Source organism: Anolis sagrei, chromosome 5 (assembly GCF_037176765.1).
Source record: "Anolis sagrei isolate rAnoSag1 chromosome 5, rAnoSag1.mat, whole genome shotgun sequence".
NCBI lineage: Eukaryota > Metazoa > Chordata > Lepidosauria > Squamata > Dactyloidae > Anolis > Anolis sagrei.
This window is the reverse complement of record NC_090025.1, coordinates 116385543-116397710: the sequence shown is the minus strand read 5'-3', so window position 1 is coordinate 116397710 and position 12168 is coordinate 116385543. Positions and strand designations below refer to the sequence as shown.

The window sequence follows — 12168 nt, the reverse complement described above, 5'->3', positions numbered from 1 at the left end:
ATGGTGTCATTAGTGTACTGGTGGCAACAGATCCTCGCCCAGCAGTTGAATGTAGTTTAACAGCTTGTGGTAAGGAGGCATTTACTACTTTATTTGCCCACTTTGCCAGCTCCCCTCTGATATTTTAAATAAAAATATTTTATTTGTTTCCCACCTCTCCACATGAATCAAGGTGGGATACAATATGGTTAAAACACACAAATAAAACATAATACAACTAAAATGCCTATATTAAAATACACAGAGTGAAGATTGCCATCAATACTAATGAAATGTAAAGTTAAAAATTCAAAGTTTAAAATTGAATTTGCAGGCTTTCCAGAAGAGATAGGTGTTGAATTTTGTCTTGAATTCTGACAGCTCATTCAACTGTCAGAACCCTTCTGACAAGTCATTCCACAATCTGGGGCAGTTGATGAAAAGGTCCTCTAGGTGACAGTTTTAAGTTAGGTTCTAGCTGGTTGTCGTGAACTTCCCCCTGAGGATGATGATGATGATGATGATGATGATGATGATGATAATACAATCCAGAGCAGAAGAGAAAACTGGCAAAAGAAGGATCTCCATGGACAGTTCCTGGAAAAAAAATAGAGCCAAATTGACAAAAACATGGATGTGGCTTACAAAAAGGAGACGGGGGGCCTGATTCTGCCAGCCCAAGAACAATCCATTAGGACAGAGGTTCTCAACCTGTGGGTCCCAGATGTTTTGGCCTTCATGTCCCAGAAATCCTAACAGCTGGTGAACAGGCTAGGATTTCTGGGAGTTGTAGGCCCAAACACCTGGGGACCCACAGGTTGAGAACCACTGCATTAGAACAAAAGCCATCAAAGCCAGAATTGAAAAGTCGGTGACATATCCCAAATGTAGACTCTGCAAGGAAGCAATCCCAGGCAATAGCAGGATTGAAGAGAAACAACTGGAAAAGCTGACATGATATGAGGATTTAAAGATTGAACTGCAAAGACTCTGGCACAAGCCTGTCAAGGTGGTCCAAGTGGTGATTGGCACACTGGGTGCAGTGCCTAAAGACCTTGGCCTGCACTTAAACACAATCAGTGCTGACAAATGTACCATCTGCCGAAGGCCACCTTACTTGCATTTGCATGCATTATTCGCTGATACATCACACAGTCCTAGACACTTGGGAAGTGTCCGACGTATGATCCAATTCAACAGGCAGCAGAGTGTCTGCTGTGGACTCATCTTGTTGTGTTTCAAATAATAATAATAATAATAATAATAATAATAATAATAATAATAATACACTTTATTTATATTCTGCTCTTCTCCCTTAGGGGTCTCAGAGTGGATTACAGCAGACATAGGCAAACATTGAATGCCTTACAGTCATATACAATGAGACACACAAACACAGAAAAGGCAAAGGCTCTGGGGGAAGTGTTTTACTCCATTTCAAGCTGATGAGCATGTGTCGTTATCTCCTGGTCATGTAGCCAACAAGACTGCTTGGAGCGTTTTTTGCCTTTTACCATCCAAAGCGTTGCCTATTATCTACTCAAAATTTACATGTTTTCAAACTGTGCGGTTGACAAGAGCTAGGGCTAACAGTGGGAGCTCACCCTGTCCTGCAGATTTAAACTGCCAACCTTTAAGTCAGCAGTTGAACAGCTCAAGTGTTTAACCCATTGCACCACTGTGGTCCCCTAAATATGCAGGACAGATCATATGGGAGACGGCAATCCTGTAGGTAACCTGAACCCAAATGCCAAGAATGGCACATCTCCAAGGATCCTATTCTTATCTTCACATTGTACAAATTGAAAACAGTAAATATTATTAGTGGCCAAGGTTACATCTTCCGGGACTGTATCAATTATGTCATCCATGTTGAGATTTGTTTTAACTTTAAAGCTGTTCTTGCTTCATTCAGTTTCTCATATATAATATTAACCAAAAGGCTCATTTGTATCACAATTGCCCCATCTTAGCTTGCTTTTAGCATTAATAAGATAAAGAAAACCAAGGATTATAATATATATACCACACCTATGAAAATTGTAAAAAGACATGCAGGTATGCATGTACCTACTCTTATGTGAGTCTTATTCAAGTTGAATTGATTTCCAGCATCCAGCTGAGGGGAAGATTCTAGAAAAAAATGTTTGTGGTAGTAGACATTGTTCTTCTTAGATATGATACAGCTTAATCTCTCTCAGTTAGGGAAAATAAATAGAATCAAGATTTAGTGTTAAAAGTGTAATACTGATGGGAACACAATACAATTTTTCGTAAGAAAATGATAATATGGCAAGCTTTACATTCTGTGGTCAATAAATAAATATAACATCACTTATGAAATATTTTTTCCTCAGTCAGAAAGATACCAATCAGCATTTGAGACATCTTTTACTGAGAGCTTAAATTCTGAAGTGTGTTTGAAGGAGATCAGTTACTCACTCAAGTAGATCATATGGTAAAATTATTCTGAATAATATCAGTGGTGAGTGCCCTACTCATTATTCAGTGACAAGAAATGATTGTTGTCTTGCTGTTGTTTCCTATTCTATACTAATGCTGCAGCTTATTTCACATAGAAGTCATAGACTTAAAGTCATCAAAATATCATCTAGTTGATGCTTTTCTTGTTTCAAGACATCGTATTGATCTATGATATAGATTGGATTAGAGATTAGGCTAATTAGATCTCAGTCTAATTTTGACAGTATTGTTATGGTTTTCAGTGTTAGCCATTTTGAATCCCCTTTGGTAGATAATAAGCGGAATATAATGCCATTATATAATCATTATCATCATCTAGCCATCAAGTCTTCTATTCATTTTATGTGTTCAGTGGGTTGATGGGTTCAGTGAAAGGTGCCCATTTCTTAGCATTATAATAATAATACCTTTAGTTTTGTATCCCGCCACCATCTCCCCAAAGGGTCTCGGGGCAACTTACTTAAAATATAACACAGTAAAATTCATAAAACATTATAATAGTGAATTCCTCCTGTGTGCTTTTACTTGTTTGGGCACTATTCATTTCACTGCAGATCAAGCTATCTATCACCAGTGAGGCAAAGGCACAGCAGGAATTCAATAGCACAATGCTATTGTCTAGGTATGTTTAGGAGAAAAGTGGGCATCCCTTACTGTCTCTCCACTTTTTTCTTTGCAGGATGACATTTTCATGGGATTTAGTTTGGTTGTTCCAATCATGTTAAAGAAAAAAGGTCTTGGATTGGATATTAAGTGTAAAGAAAACTGATCCATAAGCTGTCTAGGGAAGCTAAGGTTTACTGGATGAAGACTGTCATCAGTGATTCTGAATAGATGTTTCCTGCAACTTGAATTGAAAGAGAAATATTTGTGTATTTGGGGGAAGCAGATCATAACCAGCACAGAGAAACAGGAACGGCTCCTTTCTTCTGCCAGGACGGTTGTCTTAGCTCATCAAGCTTGAATAACTGGATGGGACTTCTTGGCCTCCAGTTCCACACCTGAACCTGAAAATCCTGTGCCACCCCACTGTAGGACAATGATATCCTTGTCAGTCAGGTTCTCTCCATTCATTGGATCAACCATGTCTTTCTTGATGAGCTTGTCCACACACTCTAGAGTCACCACAGAGCCCAATGGACGGAGTACAACACAGGGAACTGAGTTTCTAAGCATGTCCCGCATGACAGCACAAACATAGCGGTCTTGGCGGTTGATCAGCCCCACACAATCCACACTGGCATCCACAGGAGTGAAGTGCACTGGGATCAGGTCATTCAGCTTCAGGGGTTTCATCCTCATGGGGCAGTACACACATTTGTCTGGTTTGGGGATGACTTTAGTCTTGGCCTCAGGGGTCAGCAAAGGGATCCAGAAGCTGGGGAGCTTTTTGTCTTTGTCTTCACTGCTGGGTCCAGGCTCAGAATCCCCTGCCTTATGATCAAAAGGGTTGAGGGGCTTGCTGACAATGCTCAGCTCTTTGTCCAGGAAGTTCTTCATCTTGGACTCGTTGCCCGCCTTTCTCAGCTCGGCCATCTCCAACTTCTTCTCATTCTTCTGCTTCTCATAGGCCTTCATTTGCCAGGCAATCACTTTTTTCTGATGCAGAATGTACTCTAGGTTGGCTTCTTTCTCATACAGGTACCCATCAGGGGTCACAACAGGGTCCTTGCAAGGCTGCAAAGAAAGACAGCAGCAGTCAAAGTCCTTGACAGCATCTTTGCTCAGATGGACATTCTGGGTACCATATCCAGAGGCAGCTGTATCTTTCACCCACATGGTAAGTTTAAGACAGTTCCTGTTGTACACTTCTTTCCATGAGGTGTCATGGAGGCTTTGGTGGCTAGTCCAAGAACAGGCCAGTAAACTTTATTTCATTTCTCTCCAGAAGAAGCGGAAGCAGGAAGTGAGCAACTTCTGGGAGTGAGCTGATGTTGCTTCTTTCTGGCTTTGAAAGATAAACATTTCTTCAGCAACCCACACTCCCAAACTGCTTAGGGTTGTAAAGGTTGAAGTAGTGCTTTCATCACTTCTGTATTTTCCCTTGCTTTCAAATGCCCCCCCCTGCCTCCCCCCTCCCACAAAAACCCACACACACCCCACATAATGGATGTTTGTTGCAGGGAGCTACCCATCTTTTGTCATGTGAGCAGGAAATGGTCAGTGTCTTGTTTTGAAATCAAGAAAGATATTACTTAAGACTAATAATAAGGCACATGAAAGTGCAAAATGACTTGGTAAGCATTAAATAACTTATGTCATTTAGTATCCAGGCTGTTATGAGCAATTTAGGAATTTACAGTTCATTGCAGCTAATTTTACTGAACATCCCTGAGGCTAATTTAAAAATAATTTGGTGACCTATTGTTTTATTAAACCTTGGTTATAATTAGACAAACTTGAAATGCGCCTACAGGATAATTAAAGCAAAGAACATTGGTGGTATTATTCCCAGATTCCTCCTAGATGTCGTACAAGTTATATTATACAAATATCTTCACATTAGACAGAAAATTCTGGGTTCATATTTATATTTTACTTGCTCCTCAGATCCAATAATACAATGTCATATTGTACACAATTAGGAAAATCCCATTTCCCAGGGCACAAAACATTGATGTCAGAGTGCTGATGCCAGCAGGATTGAAGAGAGAACATTTCCACTAGTCTCTTAGAATCATTTCCTCCACACACACACACACACACACATCTTCCCATGGAAACCAATGGGAAGAAATGGAAGTATATATTCATTTGCATATAAATTTAACCCTCTGTATCTACGGATAATGGGATTTCAGCATCCATTACTCTTAGTATTGTCTGTGTTCAAAGGTTTGGGTCTTGGAAGGAAATTCCAATGGTTAAGGGACATTCAACTTGAATTACAGCATTTCCAAGCTTATCGAATGGGTGGAATCTAAAGTTAGCTCTCCTTTGAACACAAATCTTTTTTGCTTAGAGAAAGTAGTATGAAAAAATTCCATAGAAAATACGTTTTAAAGAAAGCACCATAAAACTTGGATCACCTTCCCAGGGATCATAAGATTGCAGCCTAAGCAATATTATTTGTACTGCAATGAGAGAATGCACCCACATGTGTAATTTGATGAACAGAAACCAAAGACACATATTTTCTGGCTTCTCTCTTTTGTTCAATAAACACATCCAACTTCAGCATAAGCATGAAGGGCAATCTGGCTTTAAAGTGCTACAAACCAAATACAGCAATTCTCAGCCATAAAAATATCATATAAAATGTCCAGCAACAGCAGCCTTTATAAGGCAATAAAACCACAGGAACAACCAGAAACTCAAACCAAAGCCAGATAAATAATATGATCAAGCATTGTTTGCTGCTTTGGGCTTCTTTTAGAAAGCTAAACATGGAGTACAGTTCAACAATATGATTTGAAATATGAAAATGAAAATATGCTGCTTTATTATTTGGTCCCACTAGCTACACAAGAGGGAAATGCATGATTGAACAGCCATGAAGGTACACAACTGAAAAATTCAGTACTGAAGTGAGGAATGTGATTTTAGCGGGCGAAGGAAAGATTCATAACAAGAACTATTTAGGAGCCAAACTATAAAACAGCATATATTCATTCCCTAATTCAGTACTGAAGTAGGGAAATCGTATGCCTTCATGGTTTCTCTGTCATGCATTTCCCTCCTTTCTAGCTACTATAACATTTAATAAGTGTTGAGCTCATTTCCTTTAATACTATTACATAGTTTCTATATTGAAAATAAACTGAAAGTTTCTATCATGCTGTTGCAGGGATAGGTAAATAAATTACAATGACTAGGTAGATGCTGGAAACCATTTGGCATCTGCTGCTAGGTATAATAACCCCCATTCTACATCAAACCTTAGGTTTAACCTCATAACCTTTATTTTACCTCATCTACTGGACTTAACTTCATGTATAATGTAATAGCATGCCTGCTTTAAGACCTGTGGTGGAATTAAGTTGTTAGGTTGCCCTTCAAATTACCCCAATTTGTTCAATGATATAAACCTAAGATGAAACCTAATCCTATAGCTGACTCATAGAGGTCATAATTTCATGAAGGAAATAGGTAAGAGAAACAGTATATGAGGAGAGATACCACTGGTCTCTGGTGTCATAGAAAATCTGTTTAATATCTTAAAGGTGTCATTTTGAATTAAAAAAACCTGAAAACTCAAATGAAGCAGGTCTGTCAATTACATTCTAGAAGCACTCTAATATGGAGAGTTCTGTAAATAAATAAATATTTATTGAAATAAATATTGTAAGGTGCAGTGTTTTCCTGACTGGAAAATGTGTCAAGTCTTGTTGGTATTAAGGCTGACAGGTGAAATAAAGGGCAGGAATTCTATATCTTTAGTGACTGTGTGGAAGAGGGAATTTCAGCAATTGTTCCACTCATGTCAGTCAATACCTGCTAAAATGTCCTCTTCCGCATAACTATCAAACTACATGCGGCCTGCCCCTTATTTCACCTGACAATTGTAGTTGTTTTTAAAAAAAACAATATTATACATGGAGAAAAAGATATTTAGTATTAGAGGTGTGTGTGAGGAAGCGTTAATGCCACCGCTTGTCAACAATAAAATGTGAAGAAGTCTTTATCCCACCAAATGGGATTACCAAAAATGTAAAGAAAGTTCCTAGACTGCTATTAAATTAAACTGCCACCAATAAAAAGTAAAGACGCTGGTTTTAAAGTCTCTATTTACTCCTATTTGCGTAGTGAGGTAACTTTGGTAGAGTGGAATGCACCGAACATAAAATCAATGGAGGAGGCAGGTTTAAAATACAAAGAGAACAAGTTTATTATTAACAAAGCGTAATTGTTGCAATATCGAGATGTTGAACTTGGCACATGCTTGGTGGTTACAATATGGCTTGGTTGAGATACATTCAGGCTTCTGATGTTACAATTCTTATAAACTCCTTCTTCAGTGAAGTGCTTTAATATTTCAGTGTTCCTAATTGTGAGCATTTCATACTGTTTGTCCTATACCGGATCAAACCACTGAATCCCCAGTCTTCCACTACTGGCGATCCTAAAACCCCCTCTGTTAGATTCTTTTTACTTAAGCAATCTAACAAGGTTTCACCTTCAGCTCCTTTGCTGAAGAAATATTCACAAATACTAAGAACTAACTGAATCTATACTACTTCACACCACAGAGCACTACTGTCTCTGCTCCTCTTCTCGGGGTCTCATCCTCCTGTCTAAACTACTTTTCCCAGAGTCCTTTCTTGACTCTGCTATTTCCCAGAGCCCTTAACTGGCTCTGCTCTTCTCCTCAGGGTCTCTTCCTCCTGACTGAAGTTTAACTGCCACTTTCAAACCTTTTTCTCCTTAAGCTCCGCCCACCTCCTCTGCTGCCTTGTCTTGTCACCATAGCAACCTATCTCTCACAGCTAGGACATGGCAACCAAGTAATACATAAATACAGATTAAACACAGTATAAATAACACTTTATAATAAACATTATAAATACAGTTTAAACACATTATAAATAACACTTTATAATAAATATATCTCTACAGTGTGCAATTCAGTTAAACCCCATACCATTTTGGTGTCTGTATTTCGGTGTCTACCCCCCCTGCCCCCAATCCATTTTTTAGGAGCCTCCTGAATTCAGATGGACAAAATTCCATTTCTTGATCTGAGAACTGAAAGATCCATTGGCAACAATGGGGGAGCGTGAAAGCCTGCCTCATCATTTTTAGGGCATTAGTATTAAGAAACCACCTTTTCTGGGATCCTTTCTTCTAATATCCATCATCTAGATCTGGGTTAAGACATATGACTTAAGAAACTACTTTTTCCGGGGTTCTCTCCCCTCATATCCTTCAACTAGACCTTGGGAGGAATTTAATTCTCCCTATGGGGACTCAAGAGAATCAAGCTATCCCCTCCCTTCAGTAAATCAACCCAATATTTAAACAAACACCCAAATGCTCTCTCCCACCCACCCTCATTTCCCTAGCAAAATATAAAAAAGGAATGCAGTATTTTCATACAGAATGAAAAATTTCCAGCACAATAAATGTTTTGTGCAGAAATACTTACCTGTGAAGTTTGAGTTTGGGGACCCAAAGTGGAGGTTTTGGGATGGCTTCATGTCATCCTGATTTGTCTCAGGATGGCATATAGCCCCCCCCCCCCCGAGAAAGCCTGGGTTTGGGTTGGGAGATGAGGACTAGAATCTGTGCTGAAGTGAGTTATCTTAGTCCATTTTGCCATGGGTTTTAAGTATGTGTGGAAGTACCAATAGATTCACAAAGGAAATGAGACCTACCTTCAAAAATTTCTAAAACCAACCACCATTTGTTCTTGACTTAACTAAAATCTTAAACAGCTTTTTCACAGCAGGTCTTGTGCCAAGTAGCATTCCCTGAAAGATTCTCTGGATTGAATAATAAACTACCGACACATGTTCAGTAACAGGCCACATTTGAGGTTGCTTGTTTCCTTGAGTTGCACCCTATTTTATCATTTTAGACAGGCAACACTAGTAGCAAGTGTATACATTCACTGGTAGGCCACTGCACATGGATTGCTGATGTATTTGGTTTGTTAATTATAAAGTCATTGAGGTATTGTGAAAGGACTGGAGAATTCCAATATGTTTTATAGCCAACTTCTTCTTTAACAGCAGATGGGACACCACTCTAGTTAATGGATGATTGGCCACCTGCTTCATTGACTTATTCTTATTATTGATTTTCATTCCTTTACTCTTTCTCATCAATATGAACTTTATCAATGATCTAGTCACAAAGAACCTCTTAGTACAGGAAGATGGTATGAAACAAAAGTACATTAATAATTCCTTTTCTCTTCTTCTGTAATAGATTTGACCTTCTTTTGCATTCCTTTAATAGAAACCTTTTTAAAAAAAGAAAAAGAAAAATACTCTTTTCCTATTTACTTTAATATTGTTTTCATAGTTAAATGTAAAAACAGCATGGTGATATCTAGTCTTTTTCATTGGTTTTATTTACTTCTGATTACAACTGTAACAAAAGTGACATTTGAAAATATAATAAGTCTTTTATTAGTGAAACTATGGTTAAATACACATTTTAGTTTTTCTGACAATAACTTTCATAGATGTTCAGGCTATCAACAGAGTTTTCATGAAGCAAATCTGGAAAGCCCATCAGCATGGCAGGATAAGTTTTTCAAATGAACGAGAACACATGAGGCTGATTGTATTTCTAATGCTATATAAGTCTGCATGGCCTGGAAGCCAACTTCTTCATTTAAAGGTTTCCTATTCACATATACGTCTACTGAACTGTGCAGGACTAGCCAGTTAACAATTTTATATTAAAAAACCAGTGTTTTTCCTACCAGCCTGGGATGCCTATTATGAAAAGATTTTGTCAGTTTATTGGAGTTAGTGTATTAAATAGATTAATCAAACAATTGCCATAAAGTGTACAAGACAATGAGTCCTGAAAATATAGAAGATCCCTGTATGTGTCATTTTGAGTGATATGGCATGAGAAAGGTTTTTTTTAATTGTTAATTGTTTGTTTTTATTTGTTGGAATTGTCTATTGTGGTACTTTTATGGCACTGAATGTTTGTCTTTTATTTTGTGAAACGCCCTGAGTCCCCATGGGGAGTTAGGGCGGAATAGAAATAAAGTTATTATTACTTACCTACTTACTTCTCTATCAGATTGTGTGACTTTTGGGTGGGATGTAGTTGAGTCTATAAGTTTGAAAATACTTGATCACACAGAACAACATCTCAAGACTAATGCAATGCCTTTTTTCCTTACTGAATGGTCTTGAATAGCCCTCAGACAGTTAGTGAGATGAAGGATGCAAAATATTTTGTTTGCGCATTGTTCTTTTTGATATCAGTGAGAGTATATACTTAATAAAATCTTCTGAAGACTGCATAATGAACACCATCAGTTTTAGAAATGTCACTATATCAGAGCAGTGTTATTCCTGTTGTTGTTCTTGTTCTTACGTATTGTGGTGTGTTTTCCCCATGTGTAAGCATTCTTGGCACTACAATTTTGCCAAAATACATTGGGTTGAAGCTTTTATCAGAATTTGAACACATTAGGTTAAGGCCTTCTTCTATAGGATAAAATATAAAAAGTTCCAAGGGAACCCAAAGTGTTGCAATATCATGGAAACACCTAAGCAAGATGCAGGATCCACACAACCTTTATCTATATACAAGAACTACATAATATGCTTCTATGTTGCTTTAACTAAGAGAGAATGAAAGACAAAATATTCTTATTCTTTGTGATTTCACATATCATTTATCTTTTGCTGCATTTTATCCTATTTTGTATGATTAGTGTCATTATGTCCTCTTTTCATTTTCTATTCATTAAACATCATTATTAAGATCCTGGGGATCTAAGCACAAGATTAGTATGGTCAGCAGAATAAAAGATTACTGTGGCTTTTACAGACTAAGCTGATCATAACTGTCAAGTTATATGGAAGTGATCACCAGGGTTTCAGCTAAATTTGACATTTAATGTGCCAGTAATTTTCATTTCTTCTTGTCCTGAGTGAATCATGCCAGTTGATAGACAATTTACTTTACTTTCCCCTTACAACTGCCGAATTTGGGGTTGGTGGGCAGGTGGGTGGTGTTGCAGTGCAATAATAAGATGTAGTTGATCCATCCCATAACATGCCAGCAACTTCAGATAATAGGATGTTTGGGGACATATCTCCCACACCAATCCAGTTCTTTTGGTTTACTCCAAGCTACTCCAAATAATTCACACATTGCAAGCATAAAGTGGGGGTGGTAGGATGGAGGTACTGGAAGCCCACCCTTATATCATTTTAACTGTTCTTAGAAGTGGGTGTTGGAAGTGCTTGTAAATGTTATGGAACACCAGAACAATGTCAGTTATGTCCATATGTACACAGCAGCAGGAACTTCCCTAAGCTATATCATTTTGCCTAATTTATAGTACTGCCATACCTCAGTTAACACAGTTTCTGAGAAAGAATCTTGTTTTTACAAAGTATTTTCATGTCTGCCCAGCTGCTCTTTACTTTTATCTAGTATCTAGCTAGAATCTTTTTAACAGCACTAAAATGGCAAAGATGGGGAAAGACGGCTGGAAAAACAGACTTTCAGCAGCAGCATGTCTGTAGTAAACAATGCAATAAACTATGAGTTGCAAAAGGATATGATTCTTTGCTTTAGCTCATTTGTGTTACACTTGTGGCTCTTCAGGTTTTTTGATTTCAGCTCCCAGAATTTCTGGCCACTGGACAAGATGTCTTAAGCTTCCATCACCTCTGCCTAACTGATTATATTTTAGCTATGAGTGTCAGCCTACAACAGGCAAGACAAAAAGCAGCTGATCCCAGAAGCCCTCACTGAGGCCCCATTTATACAGCCACATAATGTGGAATAGGAAATGGATTAGCCTGGAGCATCCAAATGAGTTCCAGGCTAATCTGTTTTAATCTGGAATAAACCTGATTTTCTAGGTTTATTCAAGGTTTAAATCAGGGGTCCTCAAACTAAGGCCCGGGTGCCAGATATGGCCCTCCAAGGTCATTTACCGGCCCTCGCTCAGGGTCACCCTAAGTCTTAAATGACTTGAAAGCATACAACAACAACAACAATCCTATCTCATCAGCCAAAACCAGGCCCACACTTCCCATTGAAATACTAATAAGTTTA

General features: G+C 38.2%; 1 pseudogene; it reads right to left on the bottom strand.

Moving 5' to 3' along the window:
- Positions 1-3417: 3417 nt before the first annotated feature.
- LOC132775398 (nitric oxide synthase-interacting protein pseudogene) lies at positions 3418-4242 on the bottom strand (annotated as a pseudogene).
- Between the last annotated feature and the right edge of the window lie 7926 nt (positions 4243-12168).